Raw genomic sequence first — 19,468 nt, 5'->3', positions numbered from 1 at the left:
GTCCCCCCAACCTTCCAGAACAGATTATCCATGGTACGGGGGTGTAGAAGGAGAATTGGCAACAGCTGCTGCCCTCACTTCCTTCAGTAAGAGCTGCCAATGAGTGGAGCGCTATTCACTAGATATTCCCATCAATGAGGCAAATTCAGAGTTCAAGCCTTTGCTGATAACCAATTTTGGGTTTTGGACTGGCACAAAGGTAGAATATAAAGGGAGTTGGTTTAGACACTATCTTTGGGACCCTTCCAGCCTGTGATTTTGAATCTGTAGAGATGGAATTGTTCTAGCCAAACCTGCTATATTGGTCAAGCTAGTTTCTTTGTTAAGTTAATGGGTCTGTCAAGTACCCGGTCCACATGTCTAAAGACTTGGTCAAGAGGAGATGTGTTGCCATAGGAACAACTGGGGTAGTGCCCCCCAACATAGGGCAAAAAGGCAGTCTGTGTGTATTTTAGTCTGAGATGGAGCTGGGAGCTGGAAAGACACAGAGAGGCTTGACTACTCTGTATACTGAACCACAAGCCATAGCTGTGGGAGGCCTTCCCAGAAACCTAATGAGGAAGCAAGATCTGTTGAAGTGTGAATGTTGTGAGCCCCTTCCTTCTTATGCTCGGGTTCTTAAATAAAACCATATATCATAAAGACACCCCAGTATCCAGTCACCTTCATTCCAAGAAAACTGAACCCTGGATAAGGATTGGAACCCCTGGAAGTCTCTCACTGCACAGAGACTGGGGTGCATGCAACTATATTGTAGGGTTGGAAAAAGTTAAGAAAGGGGCAATCAAAATGATCAAGGGGATGGAGTGACTCCCCTGTGAGGAAAGATGGCAGCATTTGGGGCTTTTTAGTTTAAAGCGAAGACGAGTAAGAGGTGCCATGATAGAAGTGTATAAAATTATGTATGGCATGGAGAAAGAGGATAGAGAAAAGTTTTTCTCCCTCTTTCTTAACACTAGAACTTGTGGACATCCAATCAAGCTGAATGTTGGAAGATTCAGGACAGACAAAAGAAAGTACTTCACACAGCACATAGTTAAACTGTGGAATTCACTCCCACAGGAGGCAGCAGTGGCCACCAACTGGGATTGCTTTAAAAGAGAATTAGACAAATACATGGAGGAAAAGCCTATCAATGGTTATTAGCCATGGTGGCTGTGCTGTGCCTCACGGTTGGAGGCAGTATGCTTCTGAATACCAGTTGCTGGAAACCACAGGAATGCTCTTCCACGCAGGTCCTGCTTGCAGGCTTCCCTTGGGTATGTGGCTGGCCACTGTGAGAATAGAGTGCTGGACTAGATGGGCCATTGGCTTGATTCAGCAGGGTTCTTCTTCTGTTCTTAACTAGAGACCTGACTAAACGCCACACATAAATGCCCATAACATAACCCAGAGGGTTGCTTAAAACAGACAAGACATAACAAGAATTAGGAAGGGAAATCACTGCTCCCCAAAGTAGCTTTTCTCTTTTTTCATAAAAGGGGGGCATATGGATTTTGTACTTGTATATACTTAGGCTTTTAGATGGTTATCTTCAGTAGTGTGGTGGCAAATTTAGAAGTGCAGGGTCCCTTCATAATAGTCACAGCCATGCCCCCGTCTAAGTTTCTAGAATAATCTAGCCAGGCTTGAATTCTATTTTCTGCTTCTTTATCACTGTCACCGTTTGACTGTCTTTCTCACTGTCACAGATATTGTTTAAATTAATGAATTCAGTGTCTACATGTATTTTTCCTTCTGCTGCCAAACTGCTTGATGATGTAGCTATCATCAGGATTTACTATCTCTTCTTATTCAGCTACAGAATTCTCATTCTCCACAACTTGGCTTCTTGAAGTCGGAACTAATAGGAACTCCTTTTACTCTGATTGGCTCCAATCAGTAGGAAACAACAAGCATGTTAGAAGACTCTTCTCAGTGGCTAACACAAACCCCTTGCAAGCTGATTGGTTGATAGGATGCTGGAGATGTAAGGACCCTGCTGGGACCTGGCTTCCCAAAAAGTAAGGGGTCTAAGACTCTCCAAGACCCTAGACATCTACACCTCAGGTTATCTTGCAGAGATGCTTTTAAACAAGCAAGATGAAATAGTCTGAAATTGATGTAATTGTAGGGACCATGATATAGATTGACCATCCAATAGCAGTTTTGAAAGGGGAAATACAGATTTTCTTCCAAACAGAATCAGTAGCACATTAGGTGCAATTCCAGTGGAGCCAGCAAAAGGACATAACATTCTAGTTTGTGGGTTAATGTCTGCACAGTTTTGAAAGTTCTGGCAGGATGAATGTTAACACAGTTAATCACTTCTAGGACTATTTTATCTGGAAAGGTCATAGGACAATATGTTTATATTGCCTATTCATAAAGCATAGGCTTAGCAATGCTTGGAGTAGACTGAAATCTGTTAGACTTCCCAAGTCATGACTGACTTAAGTCCCGTTGATTTTAACGAGTCTACTATAAGCATGGCTAAGTCGGGATCCAACCTGTAATTTCTGGTTATGTATTGATGTAAGCTTGTAAAAGTGAAATTGAATTTCAAAGGTTACTTTTTAGAAATCAGTACTTCTCAAATGTAACATCTTTGCTGACAGGGTTGCACTGGCTGGCAGTGTGCTACCAGGACAAGTTCAAGGTTTTATTGTTGGTATATAAGGTCTTATACAGCTCAGGGCCAGGGTGCCTGTTAGACCACCTCTCCCCCAACACCCCTGCCTGATTGCTAGGTCTGGTGAACCATACACTACATCTGCTCAACAGCTGGCAGTACTCTAGGGATGGAAGAATCTGTCCCTTTCGGTTCTCTGTTTCTCATTTTTTCCAGTCTTATGGTAGAGACACACATGCTGTTGTGCCGGATCCGGTGTGTCTCCACCTCTCTTTTCTGAATATGGGGGCACATGATGCTAGTCAAACTCTGCCCCTTTTTTTTCTAAAACTCTGGTTGGATCAGCTCCAACACACTTTTTAAAAATTCAGCTGCAGGCAGATTTTGCAACTGATTGATAGATCAACCTGTTTGTCTTCCAAGTGTGGCCAGTGCTTTGCTGTGGGTTCAGGCAGAGACAGTGATTGGCCCAACACTTTACTGTGGGCGGTCCTGAAAGGTCTGAAGTCAGCAGTGGGGAAGGGAGGTATGGCCAGTACAGGGCAGAGTCACTTCAAAACGCAGCCAGAAAAAAACTTTCTGGATGCTTTTGAAGTGAATAGTGAGCCCACAGCCAGAAATTCAGTTCTCTATATTTCTGTAGCAATTTGCAATTTTTTTAAAAAAATATCCTCATGAAAATTCTTCGGCATTGTAGCATGAATTTCTCCTAGTAAATACATTAGTGTATGCAGTTTTGATGAATGTACACATTTTTGCAAGCTGCTTCTCCTAATGTAATGCATTTTCACCAATATGTTGACTTTTTTGCACACTTTCCCCTGACATATGCATTTTTATAAACATTGTTTGGTGGGAGAACTGAATTGCAAAATTCAGCTAAGTGCAAATTTCAAAGGATGGCTCTGTTTAGGTTCTCATATTGTTTCCAAAAGTTCAAATTTGATAAATTTGGCTTTAACTCAAACTGAATTCAATTTCCTCCCCACCCCTACAATGCACCATGGCTGAGTTGTCTTCTACATAGGGTTGCCAGGCTCAGGGCCTGAGAGTGATCCTGTATCTTTCAGAGAAGAGAAAGTCAGCCAAGTGCAGGTGTTCTTGCAACACTGTAATGGGAAAAACCACAAGGTGGAATTCTCCCTTCCCCCTGCACAACTTTTAAAGATACAGAAGACCTCTTGGTTGCCAGGCCCGGCAACCCTACTTCGACATCATCATCATCTAAATTTATATCTTGCCTTTCCTCCCAGAAGGAGCCATGGGTGGCAAACAAAAACACTAAAAGCACTCTAAAACATCTTCAAAACAAAAGACATTAAAACATATTAAAACCAAAATATCTTAAAAAACAATTTTCTTTTAAACAGCTTTAAAAACATCTTAAAAAGCAATTCCACAAACAGACATAGAATGGGAAAATGTCTCTACTTAAAAGGCTTTTTGAAAGCAGAAGGCTTTTTGAAAGCAGAAGATCTTCAGTAGGTGCTGAAAAGGTAGCAGAGATGGTGCCTGTTTAATATTTAAGGGGAGAGAATTCCAAAGTGTCAGTCACAATGCTAAAGGTCTGCTTCCTATGTTGTGTGGAACAAACCTCCTGATAAGATGGTATCTGCAGGAGGCCCTCAACTGCAGAGTGCAGTGACAGACTGGATATATATGGGGTAGGATGATCTTTCAGGTATCCTGGTGTGATAAATGAGATATATAGTTTGGGAACTATAGTATGTAGTGTTAATTTGACACAGCACAAAATGGATTAACCTGAATTAACTTAGAAGCAGAAAAGCAAAATTCCTCTGTGGATACTAAAAGTGCCTGAGAAGGCCAAATGCTCAGTTGCTGTTTTGATAGTTAAAATGCTAGTTCGCTCTTCTCATGTAACGGGACACCTTCCAAGAAGATAGGGACTAAGATGGAATATGCTGTGCCTGGAGGAGGTAGGAACAGCACAGGGAACGTTTGAGATTAGAACGCTGTAAATGCAGAGACAATGGGGCTCTCTTGACAAGAGTTGCTAACAAGATGGGAGGGGCTGTTTTAGGAGGATTTGGAGCCATATATCAATGTAATCTGTGTAGCTATGCCTCAGACGGGTTTTCAGACACGAGTCGGATACCTGGTCTCTCTTTTGCAAAAGAAGTTAATAAAGGTGTTGTTTTATATCTGGTTTCCCATCTGGTGATTATTGGAGCTTCCTCCAGATGCAAAGGGCCTTTTGGTGTAACACTGGTTCCAAGCTGCATAGGGCTTTGTTCACAAAAACCAGAACCTTGAACTAATGAGCAGGCAATGCAGTTCTTTCAGCAGTACGACCCCATCCAAAGCAAGTAACTGACCAATTATCCGAACTGAGGAACTACCAATCCACAACACCTCCATCTTGCTATGATTCAGACTCAGTTTATTGGCCCTCATCCAGCCTACCATCAAGTCCATGCACTGGTCCAGGGCTTCCATGGCCTCTTCCAATTAAGATGTTACAGAGAAATAGAGCTGGGTGTCATCAGCATACTGCATGTAACAGGGTCTTCCATGCTGTGGCATTAGTTCTTCGAACCTCCCTCCCTCTTACGCCAGGCTACAACTGTGGCCTTTCAGCATATGCTGAAAATGTTTTCCTTCACTTGGGCTTTTCTACAGTTTGTATACATTTGAAATCTGTTTTGTTGTGCTTATTATGATCTTTTATTGTTTATAGGCTGTATTTCTTTGTACACATCTCTAGGATATTTTGATGTTTAGTGGTTTAAACATTCTGTGAAATAAATGCAAGGTAATACCTTGGACAAAGTAAACTATGACTTCTTTCCACAATGCTTTTTGAAGTGCTGGTTCAGTCACCTTATTCTTTCCTGCTTAGTTGCTAGGTGATCTGCTTTGTTTTCAGCCAGTAGATGCAAATAGGAGCAGCTCAGCAGATGACTGACAGGAGCTTACTTTTCTTCACAGCAAATACTGGCACATTTAGGTACAGCTGAAGAATCAAGCGTCTAGAGTTTCAAATGCTGCTGCTAATTTGTGTGCAGTTGAAAACAAAACTACCCTAGAGGAAAAAGATGCCATAGTGCACAGCTATGCAGCATTTTGTAAGAAGGGGGATGGGCAGGCCTCTTCTTGACCAGTACCCCACCACACTGTGTGTTTTTAATTGTCAGGCAAAACAAAGACATAGAGTTACATGGAGGCAAAGAGCAAGGAGGCATCCAGTTAAATGATCTTAACTGCAGCTAGACAGGAGCAGAGAACAGTCCACTTAGCCCATATAGATGGACTGTCATGGTCTAAGATCAGGACATATTTGAAGACCTAACAATCAAACCACTACACCAAAAGGTCATTCTTTTGAAAGGTGCTATGGTACACTGGTGAGAGTGTTGGACTAGGACATGAGAGACCTGGGTTCAAATCTCCAGTCAGCCATAAAGCTTGTTGGGTGACCTTGGGCCAGTTAATATATATTAGCCTAACTTACTTCACAGAGTTTCTGTGAAGACAGAAAGGAGCATGGAAGAACAGAATCATTTATATCATCTTGAGCTCCTTGGAAAAAATAATTATCCATAAGATTCTTCAATATGCTTCCTGCTCAATTACATTATTTTCTTTTGTGTATTATTCAAACAAAACTCTCCTTGAATTAGATTGAGAACCCAGTGGTACAAGATATACAACATTTTAATCAAGACTGCAAAGTGGAACACAGTTTGTCAACTTGTCTACATCACTCTGGTACAAAACATGCATTGGGTGTGTAAGAAACGTAGTTTTAACGTGGTTTTCCTTAAGGGAAAAACCCCCTATGAGACCCCAAAAATGGTCTCCTGTGGAAGACCCACGACAGAGACAAGTGTGAATCAATTTTAAAAGCTTTTATTTTGTACTTGCAAGGACGGGTGTCCTACCAGAAGGCAGACGCACCCAACATGACATTGATACAGACTTTTATCCCCTAACCCGACGCTATGATTCCCTCCCCTGCCTCCTGATTGGCCAGAGACAGGGTTTACAATCTTATCTGAAGAACGCCTTAATGAAGTCCCATCCCTATTTAGATTTCTTATTACTTAATTCTACATTGCCCCATACCAATATTTATTATGTAAATATTAATTAAGCAGAATATCTTCAAAACACTCCCATTACGTCAAGCAAAGTAAAATTTCCCTATAATTCTGTCAAGCGAAAATCCCCATTTTATTATTAAAACAGACTTTGACCGCAAACAGGTTTCATCTGTCTGTGTTCCAGATGGCCATCTTATCTTCTTCTATCTTTATGGGTGAAAAAACCCCTTCTACCTAGCAACGTCTTGCCTAAGGTCAATCTATGAAACAGTCATTTAAAACAATCTATTATTTAACTACTCCCCTTTACATCAAACAAAGAAATAAAACCTCCTCTAAATTAGCCAAGCATGAATCCTTTATCTATTTTAAAATTAAGTTTGTCTACAAAGCAAACAGAGCAGCTACAGCCTCATAGCTTGTGGTTAATCATATCCTGTTCAAAGAAAAAGTCCCTTTTCTTTTACTTGCCTCAGCTTCAGCCTCTACAGAATATCTACTGCAACCTATCAATTGAGTAATTATTTATTTTGAACAATAAAATCACACATTTTATTTATCTTTAACATATCCTGAAAAAGCAACACATCATATGCATTTCTCTCAGGTGGGATATCATTAAAGCAACAAGAGAGTAAGTGAAGGGTCTGAGCCAGTAAATGAACATCAGCACATAGAGGGAAAAACCAATCCCAAGCATTAATAATAAAATGTTAATTATTATTTTAAACAGAATGCTGCACCCTCACAAAACAATATGCTATGATGTGTCAAAGTCAAGGATGTCTTTTCTTCATATCTTTCAAATTGCACTTTGCAAATATTCAAAGGCCATATTTACTAGACAGATTGCTGTGGGAGGAAGAAAAAGGCAGAAGCCAATAAGTGGGATTATGCAGGCCACAACTTTATTTCCACAACATGGTATAATTCATCAGATAAGGCTAATGTAGAGTGGTAGTTCTTTCTAACCCATGAAAGAGGAACTTGTGGCCCATCGTGCTGGGTTTTTTGTATGTGTGTCAATATAGCAGAAAGAAGAGAAAAACAAATAATAATAAATAATAAACTTTTAAACAACAATACAAAACACTGCCAGCTGATATTAACAATGAGAATATTCCATCAATCCTGATTTAAATATCTAAATTAATATAGGCAGTTCAAATGTCCAAATGGGTATCTAAATGAAATTAAGGATTATAAACCATGCCTTCAACCATAGAAAGGGCAGTGAGATCTTTAAACCAGATGTGGATGTCTGTCTTTCCAGCGTTGCAGTATCTTAGTCACCATAAGGGCTTGCAGAATCCACATTTGTTATCCATCTGTTAGTCCCCACACTACAGGAATACAAATTAAGTGAGTGTTTCTCCAAAACAAAGCCAATAGGAGCAGTAATTTCAGACCAGAAAGAAAACACCATAGGACATGCCTACATCATATGCCTCAAAGAGGCATTTTCCAATGCTACATTGCCAACATCTATCTGAACTGTCCAATCCATTTCTATAAAGGCACTGTGGAGTCCAGTCCAATTTTTGTTGGCTTGATCTCAATTTTAAATCTAAAGAAATAATGTACATAGGTGCTAAAGCAACATTCTGACTCTCTGTTCCATTCATCTCTAAGATCCTGAGCATCCACTTTACAACATCCAATAAACATTTTTAGTTTTCTGTGATTATCCAATTATTTCCTACAGGAGATGCCAAGGCACTGAAAGCTGATGGTCCAAAAATAGATTCAAAAGGTGCTCTAGTTGAAGATATTGCCATTCTGCACTAGCAGTAAGTAGTATCTAAACCATAAAATTGAAAATGGCAAAAATTCTCCAACTGATCCTAGTAATTGATCTAACATATAAATTCCACTAAAAACCCACTTCTTTCACAAAAAGGGCTGCCTCTCCATTTTCAAATCTGATTTGTCCCATAAAGTTAATTTAGCATCCTGTTTAGCTCTCCAAGTCCCATCAACCCCAGCCAACATGGGCAATGGTCAGGGATGATGGAAGCTATAGTCCAGCAAAATCTGAAAGGCTGCAGATTTCCTACCCCTGATGTAGTTCCTCTCTATGAGATGCTCAAAGAGACTGGCATGAATAGCCAACCATGATACATCACTGGCACCATGATAACTGCTTCCCTGTCCTACTGAGTTGGTTGCCTGGTGGGAAACAAGCTTTTACAGTAGGGCCCTGCTTGTCGGCGCTGCGCTAATACGGTGGCGCCAGCGGGACGATCAGCTGTAGCGCAGGGAGTTCCAACCACTGCACTCCAGCTGACAGCTATCAGCTGGAGCACGAGACCTCCCTGCACTGCAGCTGACTGCGCACTGCAGCTGACAGGGATCAGCTGGAGCGTGCGAGCTCCCCACACTACAGCTGATGTTGTGCTACAGCTGATCGCACACTACAGCTGATCGCTATCAGCTGGAGCACGGTGGCTGGAGCTCCCCGCGCTACAGCTGATAGCTCAATCAGCTGTACGGCTGGGAGCTCGAGCGCTACAGCTGAGTAGGGCCCCACTTTTTGGCAGTTTTCGGCGGGGGCCTGGAACGAAACCTGCCATATGAGTCGGGCCCTACTGTACAAGCTTTGTTCCTTTATCCATTGCTCACAGCCAATGTGATACTTTGCGCAAAAATAGCCCAGAGCCTTACCTGCTGTAAGGCAATCATAACATGCTGCCTCTTACTTGAACTCCAGCAATGTTCCCTCACCCTGCAGGATTTTCTGCAGTAATTAAAAGGGGCCCTTTTCCTTCCCTAGCTGATTGACATAAGCAAGGGCAGAAATGTAAACTAACTGTGTCAAGCCCTGTCAAATGTCAGCTTGCAAGTCTAGAGTTGCAGTGGTTATTGTAAAGACATTTCTTTACAGGGAACACAGGAATGAGAATTTGGAGATGATCCCTGGAAGAAAGGGCAGATTGGGGAGCAGACTGAGAGAGGATCTCCAACACAAGAGGTTTTATCTGTTTAGCAACAAAACATTTTATTATTTATGTATTTAAAATATTTCTATCCCTCCCTTCTAACCTAAAATATGGCACTCAGGGCAGCTCACATTAAAATAATACACAACCCCCCCACACAAAAACATTAAAATAGATAAAATATATATAATACAATTAAGAAATCTAAAGGAGTGATATTAAAAGGGGACTAAAGAGGTTAAACTATTTTATTAACTTCTTATTTGGTGTGACCTTCATGTGAGTGAATCCCTTATTACAACAGTCATATACTGCTATTTTCAAAAGGCAGTGTGAGATGCAGCAGTCATTTGATGCATTGATACATGCTCCTTTGATTTTGCTACAAGTGGTGAGCTCTAATTTCCTTCTGCTAGGACACTGGTTCTTAAATTGTATTCCAGGGAACATTCAGGTTTATTGGAATTCCTCAGAGAAGCTGCATGATAGCAGACAGGTTTCCTAAAAGTTAGATAATTATTAAAGTAGGAAAAAGACCTCTTCTGCATAGTGAAGCTGCTGGAGTACATTATGTGTTCTCTACAGCACACTCACCATTCAGTAGAACAACCCCTGAAGTCTAAGAGGTCTCCATGGATGAACTGAACAGATGCCCCAGTACATGCGCCAGAATCCTCTGCAATGCACTGTGGTTCTGTTGAAGATCTTCAGGAGTTCCTTGGCAGAAGAACCAATGCATGCATCATGCTATACTAGGGTTGCCAGGCTCAGGGCCTGAGACTGATCCTGATGGGAAAAACCACAAGGTGGAATTCTCCCTTCCCCCTGCACAACTTTTAAAGATACAGAAGTCCTCTTGGTTGCCAGGCCCGGCCTCCAAGAGGTCTTCTGTATCTTTAAAAGATGTGCAGGGGGAAGGGAGAATTCCACCTTGTGGTTTTTTCCATTACAGTGTTGCAAGAACACTTGCACTTGGCTGACTTTCTGTTCTCCTAAAGATACAGGATCACTCTCAGGCCCTGAGCTTGGCAACCCTATGCTATACCATGTTTTAGTGCTTCCTTCTCCTCCTCTCATGCAGCCAGGAGAAAGACTTCAACAGCATTTATTTTTTGCTTTCCTTGAATCTTGTCTTGTCATGTTGCCTAGACCAGTGCCCATGGTTTATAACAAACTCAGGTTCATTCAACAAGTAGTTACATAACTCATAGTTTGAAGCTAGCTTCTTTTAAAACTGACCAGAGTTTGATATAAACCATGATTCCTAGCCTGGCCAACACAACAAGCAAAGATTCAGGGGAAATGAAGTAAACACTACTGAGATTCTCCTTCTGGGCACATGGGAGCAGTGGCGTCACTAGGGTTGGTGTCACCCGGTGTGGTAACTCATGGTGTCACCCCCCATGGACCTCCTCCCGTACCAGACCTAGGGTGCCTAGGGGCGGGGCGGCTCTGGGTTAGGGTTGCCATATTCCAGTTCCGCAAATCCAGGCAGGCTAATTTGCATATTATGCAAAATATTTGCATATTTGGATTGTCCAGTTGTTTTGTTTTTGTGCCTAGGAATTACCACCAAAAACTGGGGAAAGATGGGAGAAATCTTTTTTTAAAAAAAACTTAACATTTTCAGCCTTAAATGCCTAGACTCTAGTTTCCAACACTATGGAATGTTGATTGATTGATTAAGAGGATTTATATCCTGCCCTTCTGCTGTTAAAAACAGAGCTCAGGACAGCTTACAAATATAATAAAAACAATAAAAATGAACAATCAATATAAAAACATAATAAAAACACAAAATAGCAACAAACATAAAGTAAGTCAGGGCAGCAGTACGGTTAACCATTACATATACGATATATTTCAGAGATGTGGTGGGTGGAGAAAAATAAGCCAAAATGTTAGGAAAAGGAGTCTTTCACGCCACATGCTCAGTTCTAAATACTGTTGCAGCAAGTTTTACAAGTTCCTCCAGTATTCCACTGGTGCAGGCACTCAGATATTCAAAGTATCTGTATGTTTCTTAGGTTTTATAAAAGCAGAGCTTTGCTTAACTCACAATTTCTTCTCCCTTTGATCAACCACATCTACACAGGTTCCATCTCCATACTCAAAATGAAACTGGGCCTGGAAGTGTGCAACAACCCCACACATACCTTGCTAATTAGATTACCAATGCCAGGATGTCTGTCTTATCAACTACTCTCCTGCTCCCCCCCACACACCGGGCATCATGAAAGACCCAGTCCTGGGCTCAGAAAGAAAATAAATATCTGGTCCTCTTCAAAGTACTCATAAGCCTCTTGTTTTAATTAAAATAATAGTTATAAGTTCTTGCTCTTATCACTAATGGGAGTTAATTATCTTGCATATGCTGCTGTTGCTTCTATGGCTGTAACGGAGTGAGGTTAAAGATAAGTGAAATGCAAATAGGAAAAAAAACACAGAAGGCAGTAACACTTTCCTAAATGTAATACCATACCAACCACAACAAGATTCCTATGAGTAAGGCAGAAAACTAAGCATCTCATAACCAGTCAGGATTCCTAACCAAAAACCAAAAATATGATAAATGAAGAAATATTTATATAAGCATGACTATCAAATATATTTATTATTTACACAAACTGTAAAGATATTTATAGTGCAATCCTAGGTTTATTTATTCAGAAGCAAGTCCCAGCGTATTCAGTGGAACTTACTCAAACAGGGACAGAACTGCAACCTCAAGTGATAAGCAACTTCATTCACACAACCCAAAATTCTGAATCATGCCACTTTACGCTGTTTTGCAACTGTTTATACTTGTTTTTATGGTTATTGGATTTTAAATAGCTTTATTTCTTGTTGTGAGCTGCCTTGGTTTCCAACCCTACCTCACAGGGTTGTTGGAAAGACTACACACACACACACACACACACTGCAGATGTATAAATACATACAGCCCATATAATAGTTTATTGTCAAACCAGTTGATCATTGCAGAAAATTCAGTATTAGTTTTTTAAAAATCAGTATTAGTTTTCTACAGAATAAAAACTGTAATACCTAAGTAAGCCCTGCCTACTTGCTTTAAAATAGGACTGGGGGGGGGGAGAAAGAGAACACAAACACAATTCTTTTTTACATTCACTCCAAAGTCCCATTGATTTTCAGCACATTCATAACCATGTCTACTCAAAAGTAAATCCTACTGAATTCAATGGGATTTACTCTGGACATATGGGATTAGCAATGCTTTTACCCCCACAAAAGCAAGTATTGGGAAGGTTTTCAAACACTGCACAGGATCTGACTCCTACACACAAGAGGGGAAAATCTACAATGTATATACTTACCCAGTTTATGAGATTTTCAGATAAACACTGCCACAGGTCAACCAAACACTTCACTGATTGGCTGCAATCCTGAACAGGTGGGGTTAAAGCTACGAAGTTTAAACAGTAGTTTAAAAAAAGATTTAACGGGGTGGTGGTGACATTTTTATGTATATCTCGAGAACTGGACCACCTAGAAACTTCAATGGATGTCAGTGCCTTCTGTGAAGAAGTGTTTCCATTTGTATACAAGACACACTGGATCCAACCCAGTGTTTTTGATGATTATCTAGGAAAAAAGAATTCTCCTGTGTTCTTTAAACAAAATTGTTTGTTTTGGAGCTTTAGGTGGCATAATTCAATTGCTGATAGAGTTCCTCCTGCATGTTTCACGAGGCATTTTTGTCCTTAGTCAACATTATCTACATGAGCATGCAGGATGCCTTAAATGTGAAGACTAAAAGCTTTGAGGGGGAAAGGTAATATATAAAGAACATTTCTTATTTTGTTAAATTTTATAACTCATGATATTGGAAATTGGCTACCTTAGCTTTGCTATATTTATGACTAGATGGTGTGATGTATACAGTTCATAAACATGTAAAGGCAAATCATATATGGGTGTGAAATAGAGTTTCAAAAGTTACCAGCTCAGAGAAAGCACTAAGTTGACATCGTTCCTTGACTAGCCCAGCCCTTAAAGAAACCGGCATTTAAACCATGCTCACACACAGCTTAATGACTTTATGGCCGCTGAATACTAACACGGATACTTACTACTAATTAAAATAATTCAAATGCTGTTTCAAGACCATTTGCATTTTTAATAAGTGTTAAGTAATAGTATTAACATTATTACAGTCATTTTAATAATCTTCATTAACTTTTTTAAAAATAGTCCTGCTTCTTTTTTTTCTGTTGGGTTTTCCATTTGGTTTTATGGTTTGCCTCTCTTTTCTAGAACAAACTAATAAAAAACTTTCCACGCACTACCATGATCCTGGGCAGACCATGCTGCCATCATGTGATGGCAACGGATCCAGCCTGGGCCTCTTTGCTGCACCAGCTTAGGAGCTGGCAAAGTATCTTTTCTCACCAGGAACTGGGACTATTATTCCAGTTCTCTGGTAGGAAAATGATGCTCCACTGGGTGCTGGGAGAGATAAATTTAGATACCATATCAAACTAAGGGCTCAGGGCTGTATCCAGTGCAATAATTTCATGAGTGGAATGACTTCTGTTCACACAACAAAACGTTCCCTCCCTCTCCTCCCCCATGAATCTCCCACACCCCTTCTGCTCTGGGGGTTCCCTGCAACCCTTCAAAGCAGATTGGGGGGATCCCTGGGGGAGGAGAGGGAGGGAAAGTTTTGTTGTGTGAGCAGAAATTGTTCCATTCATGCAGTGACTTCATTGGATTCAACCCCATGATTTGAACTCACCACAGTTTAAAACCCAAACCATGTTTTGAGCTTCCACTAACTTAGAGCTATGGTCTTTCCCCATTTACTCAGCATTCCCATCTTTAGGACAGTAGGAACCTCCAGTCCATGACCTAGTTCAGCCCACCAGGTCTCTCCATTTGGCCCATGGCATGGTTTGGCCCAAACCATACCATCATCTAACATAATATGACCTCAGATACAGGACAGGTAAGCCTGCAGGGCCCAAGTGCAAATAATGAATTTGGACTGTACTCTAAGGGCATTCCCAATTGTTCTTTTCCAGCCACTGGAACAATTCAGCACTTTTAAAACTTGACATCTTGCAGCAACAGTAAAAGGCACCAAATTATAGCTGGAAAGAAAGAATTTCCAGCTTTTTCCTTTGCAGCCATAGCTTGAATTCAAGGCAGGCTGTAATGGAAAATCTTCTTTTGCATGGATGGCTTGAATTCAGGTTGCTTATGTAGAGGAAAATTGTTCTTTGTGCCTGCAAGGAAGAAAGGAAGCATTCTTTATTGGAAGTTGAATCACTTGACATCATGTGACATCATGTGATTGACAGGTAGGGGGACTTTTGGATCCAACCTGCTGGCCAGATCTACTGCACTACCCCTACTCTAGGATGTGGTGCAAGAGCCATTACTATGGTTTGTTAATTTAGACATTATGCCATACCACAGCTAACAGAAACCATGATTTGCAAATTCACTTCAAACCATGTTTTTTAAATTCTGTTTCAATAGCAAATCACAAACTATGGATTATCATGTCAAACATTACGCTAAACTATAATTAAGCTTCCTCAACCATGGCTGGATGTGATGTCTGAATTGAGCTTTTGTTTAAACATCGCTTTAAAATGCAATGAAACATATCAAGAGAGGAGGTCCTTACCTGTGGCACCTTTTTAGCATAATATTGTATTTAAAATATTAGGGCTTATGTCTGATTATGAGTATAAAATTTGGATTTGTTTTCCTTTCCTTTTAGACTTTATGTATTATTCAGTACAGAACGTTTCATTTACTTGGAGCTAGTTGTTTGTTAAAAGAGAATTATGAGGCATGCCTTTGGCATCATCTAGTTCACAATCATCTATAGTATAGATGCAGGGCCTCTCCTTTCTCTCAAGAATTCACAGTGTGCTGAGTTAGAGATTTTATCAGCAGACAGCTTTGTGTTTGAATGAAGGACTACTTAACCAAAGGTTAAGGGAGATTACTGCAAAAGCCCCAGAGCTGCTTTACAGGGAAGATTGTGTTTATTGACAATGAGGTGAGGCGCAGAGGGAGGGAGGAGGGAGGGAGAGGGAGAGAGAGAGGGAGAGAGAGAGAGAAGTGGTTTCAAAATGGATTTCCCTCTCCTTTCAAGACTTGCCAAGATTGCAATCACCTCATGAAAGGCCTGCCTGTGCAAACTTGTTCTAAGGTGAGTGAATCTAGATGGTCATTGTATACGTTTAAAGGAGACCTTGTGCTCAATCCACCAAGCTCTGTTCACATGTGGGCCCTGCTGAAACAAATGGAAGTTGTGCTTCTTCATCAGGGGGATTGTTAAACGTTTAATTTAATGCAATGCATTTTCCTTTTTTCATGTTGTTGTTGGGGTATTCTGCCCACCCTTTCCTTTCCTTTTACATATGCTAGAAGTTTCTTTGCGGGATATGATGAGCAACGTTTTGCCAAGGAACTTAGGAGAGAAAGAAAATGAACTGTATATATTTTTGAGAATCAGAACAGAGTGAAGCTTGGCTAGTGTATCATCCTTTAAAGAATGACAACAATAAAGAGGTTGGCTTTGTGTCTATAGTAGGATGGATGAATCTATCAATTTTCTCAGTTTCCCATTTTTCCAATCTTAATTTCAGTTCTCCACATTTTTGCAGCAATTTGCAATTTGTTAAAAACAATCCTTATGAGCATTCTTCAGCATTTTAATGCAGATTTCTCCTAATAACCGCATTTATGTATGTAGTTTTGATAAACACATTTTTGCATGCAATTTCCTCTGATACATTTTTGTATGTTATTTTTAGTAATATATGCATTTATGTGCATACTCTACCCTAATATGTGTATTTTTGTACACATTGCTTGGCTGGAGAACTGCATTGCAAAATTCAGAAAAGTGCAATTTTTAAAGGATGGCAGTGTTTCAGTTCTCATATTGTTTTGGAAAGTGTGGATTTCATAAGTTCACCTTTAAATGTGATTTGAATCAAATTTCTCCCCTATCTCTAGCCTATAGGCATAGCTTTATGGGATGGCAGAATGACCTGTATCTTAGAACGCAGGTTGTGCAGCACAGTTGTAAAGGGCAGGAGGATTTGAAGTGGAGGAATAGCAGGCGAATTAGGAGAACTGAACCCTCTCCCATCTATTGCTTTTCCCTTCTACCCCTCTTCCCTCAGCCACTTTTCTCCCTAACAAGAGAAATCCAATTGAGAAATGCTATTCAGACCAAGGATTGTGAGGGAAACACCCCAAAGAAGGATTCAGCACCCCTTTCTACAGCAATTTTTCTATGTAAAGGACCTTCCCAATTTCACTCCCAGCTTCCACCTAAGGAATGATGTAGAGTGTGATCATTAGCAATCCATCTCATTGCAGTAATACGTATACTGTATCTGCCTTCATTTACCATTGGGAAACACATCTTCTAGAATACTAGAATTCTCAAATTTTATCAGACTAAGCCTCCCTACACCAAGAAAAGGGCTATTTGAGCTTCCCTAAGTAACGCTTTCATGGCCAAAACAACAAATAGCCCAGATTGATTGGAAGTCTGAATACAAACAGGTTCTTAAAAAGATAAATGGGATTTTGGGTGATAAGGACCCATGGCAATCATTTAGACCTGGGGCAGACTCTAGGGAAGGAAAAAAACTTACAAAAATTAGAGATTTTTTTTCAACGTTAGTGTAGAATACTAACATAAAGGATGTGAGTCAAGAGTCTTTTTACTGCACTAATTTGGCATGAGAAATGGGAGAAGGCAGATTTCCACCTCCTGAAACAGACTTTTCACATGTCTGTTCTCTATGTGATTACTACTTTGCTATCATCAATCTAATCCTGCAAGTAAGAGTTCCATATTGGTTAATGTGCAATGTTTTCCAGTAGACCTTGCTCATCAGCTGCCTGGGACAGTAATCAAGTGTAGATAAATTAAATTATGCACATGGCTATAAGAACCAGGCTTCTGAGAAGAATTTTTTAAAAAATAATGCTCAGCCTAAGAACAGAGTAAAAAATTATTTAATTGTCCACAAGGGTTTTATAAAATATTCCTTCAATGTACTTCCTAACTGTTTTTGCGGTGAGCTCTGCATACCAAATGTCTGTCCTAACAGGTCTTTTTTTGACAAAGCTTATTTTAAAATGAGAAGTCATTTTGAATATGTTGGCTGTTCAAAGAGTTCTTTAATAAACACAAAACTGCTTGCCAAAGTTCATACTTAGGGCCTTAATTGAGAGAGATAAACCAAGAAATTCAATACTAAGCAGTAGATTTAAATGTATAAAGCATATTAAATGTTTAGTTGAAAACAGGTTTGTTAGTCCTTCATGAGCACCCTTTGCTAGATTGATGAAAATTCTAATATGTCTTTCTCACACATTCCCATTTCAGTAACTTAAGCTAAACTCTGTCTCAGGTCTCGGTAGAAGTTGGGAGTAATGCAAGGGCCCCCAGCAGGGCCCACTGCCACTGGGCTTCCAATACCACCACAGATGATGCAGTTCAGCTGGGTCATGGTGATGCCAAGCAACATTTTGGGCTCACGCATGTGGTGATGTATAGTTCATTGCCATATTAAAGATACCAGCCTCTCCGTCAGCATGTACAGAGCTTGGAAGATTACTTTTAAAAAGTAATAAATTACAGTTACAATTACATGGCAAAAAAGTAGTAATTACCGTTACAATTACAATTGCTCTGAAAGTAACTGATTACTTTTCCTCAAAAGTAATCACTACAATTACATTTCAGTTACTTTTTTAAAAAACCGCCTACAAGGCGCTGGCCTTGGCTGCTGCACATATAAGTAGCCTAAAACGACATTAAAAATAAACACACACATACAGAGGTAGTAGAATAATTATTTTTATTCATAAGATAGCAGTGGTGGTCTCTCCCCTGTAAGGGTGGTGGGGAGGGAGGCTAAGGCCACTACTCAGAGCTTTGCACGTCAAACCAAGTGCAACCCCCCCACTCAGCCAGCCAGCATAATCTCTCTCACCCACCTCCCAGACCCTGCCCTGCCACCAACTAAGGAACACTCACTCAAACAAACATTTCCCCCTGAGATGCAAAAAAGTTAAAATACTGCAAATGCAGCACAGTAGCCAGAGAGGGTGGTGGAGGCCACTTTGTGTGCCAAGTGCAAACACAGTATTCTCTCTCTCTCTCTCTCTCTCTCTCTCTTTCTCTCTTTCTCTCTCTCTCACTCTCTCTCTCTCTCTCTCTCTCTCTCACACACACACACACACACGTTGTCATCTTTCACCTCCACAGTTCTTTATCTCCATTCTGCTGCTGCTTCCTTCTCCTCCTTTATCCATGTTCTTTTTTTTTCAATTAATTTTTTATTCAAATTTTCAAAATCAAGACAATACAAAAAAGAAAAACACAAATTAAAACTAATACAATAAAAAAAGAAAAAGAAAAAAAAAGAACGATTGACTTCCGATTTGTCGTAGTTCAGCTATAGGTCTATAATATATAACAAGCCTGTCTCTTGATAAATTATAAAATCACCTTCCTCCAGCAGTTATCTTAGTTGGTATCAAATCTCATTAACATCATATCATTTTATTCTTCTACAAAAAGTCAAAGAGAAGTTTCCAATCCTTGAGATATATGTCCATCAATTTTTTTCTAGATAGACATGTCAATTAATCCAACTCTTCAAGTCTATTAAATCCAGTAATTTCAAATAGCTCTTCTTCCTTTATCCGTGTTGATTCCATCTTCCATCTTCCATCTTTACGCACCCAATAATCTTGCTGTCATAGTCATATAATAAGAGTCTGACAGGGATTTCCTTCATCACAAATATTTTCTTGCCATCATTTCCGAACGTATCACT

General features: G+C 40.1%; 1 long non-coding RNA gene across 1 annotated transcript in view; it reads left to right on the top strand.

The window, feature by feature from the left end:
* The first annotated feature begins 15,739 nt into the window (after nucleotides 1-15,739).
* LOC133377111 (uncharacterized) overlaps nucleotides 15,740-19,468 on the top strand; it is a 122,852-nt gene continuing 119,123 nt past the window's right edge. The window contains exon 1 of the long non-coding RNA XR_009760614.1: nucleotides 15,740-15,807. This is a non-coding gene — a long non-coding RNA (uncharacterized LOC133377111). The remainder of the gene's footprint in view (nucleotides 15,808-19,468) is intronic.

Source organism: Rhineura floridana, chromosome 2, assembly GCF_030035675.1.
Source record: "Rhineura floridana isolate rRhiFlo1 chromosome 2, rRhiFlo1.hap2, whole genome shotgun sequence".
NCBI classification, from domain to species: Eukaryota; Metazoa; Chordata; class Lepidosauria; order Squamata; family Rhineuridae; genus Rhineura; species Rhineura floridana.
This window is presented reverse-complemented; position numbering and strand designations above follow the sequence as displayed.